Source organism: Apium graveolens, chromosome 11, assembly GCF_009905375.1.
Source record: "Apium graveolens cultivar Ventura chromosome 11, ASM990537v1, whole genome shotgun sequence".
NCBI classification, from domain to species: domain Eukaryota; kingdom Viridiplantae; phylum Streptophyta; class Magnoliopsida; order Apiales; family Apiaceae; genus Apium; species Apium graveolens.
In genome coordinates, this window is record NC_133657.1 from 189,236,329 (window position 1) to 189,237,496 (window position 1,168).

Consider the following 1,168-nt stretch of genomic DNA (forward strand, 5'->3'; position numbering starts at 1 on the left):
AGGTGTTTTAGTGATATAAAAAACCACTAAAAAACTGTTGGAATGCAATTTTATGTCATATTTCTTATATTTTAACTTAAAAACCTGTTTAAAAGAAGCTGTTGGACTTACTCTTATAACTTATAAGCATTTAAGTACTTATGCCAGATTATTTGCTAACCCAACTGAAGCATTTAAGTACTTATGCCATATTATTTGCTGACTCAACTTACAAGTCAGAATTTATTATTTATAAGCTGATAAATTTAATGTCAGTAACGACGTATTTTTTCTCAACTTATTTTTAATTTTTCGCTTTTTTATTAACTTTAATTTTAAAATATATATTTTTATATATTAATTTAATTTAAAAGTCATGAATTAAGATAATTATATTTAAAATTTATTTATTTTAATTCATTTAAGTTAAAAAAGATTATGACTTATAAGAAAATTATCCAAAACCTTATATAACTTACAAGTATTCATCTAATTATTACTTATATGTCACTTATTTATTTTAATTCATAAATTACTTATTTTAAGATTTTTCACGGGCACATTGTATGCAATTTCACTTCACTTGTAATTTGTAAACGAGTGATGATTTCATGAGTTTTTTTCTTCGGAAATAAAAATTTCATTAATGAATTGTATCCAAAATACAATATTTCTGGCAGAGCATATAGTACATTCACATAACTTATCATTTAATCGAAGTGTTAGGTAATGAATAACACACAGAGGGGGTGAATGTGTTTTTCTGATTTTAGTCTTTTCTTGAAAGATAATGGTTGAACAAAGTAAATTAAATCTTGTATATAAAAGTGTTCATGCAGAAATTAAACTTGCACAAAATAAAGAACACATATCTTCAAAACTCACTTATTTTTTGTATTAAAAATTAAGATGTTTTGCTAAAAAAATTCTAAGCTCTTCGAAGTTAAAGAGCTCAGTTTTTTCTCGAGAGTGTTACAAGAATTTTTGATCTAAATTGTTACTTCTAACTAGAGAACTAGTGTTAAGTTTATAGCTCAGTTAACCGTTGGTTTATACGGTGGATAATAAACATGCTATTAGCTTTTCTAAAGTGTCACTTGTCATTTCTATTTATAGAAAAGCAAATCTTCCATTTCTGGTTTAGCATATCTTTAGCATCCCGTGTTTATTTTAATATTCCTCTGTCAGA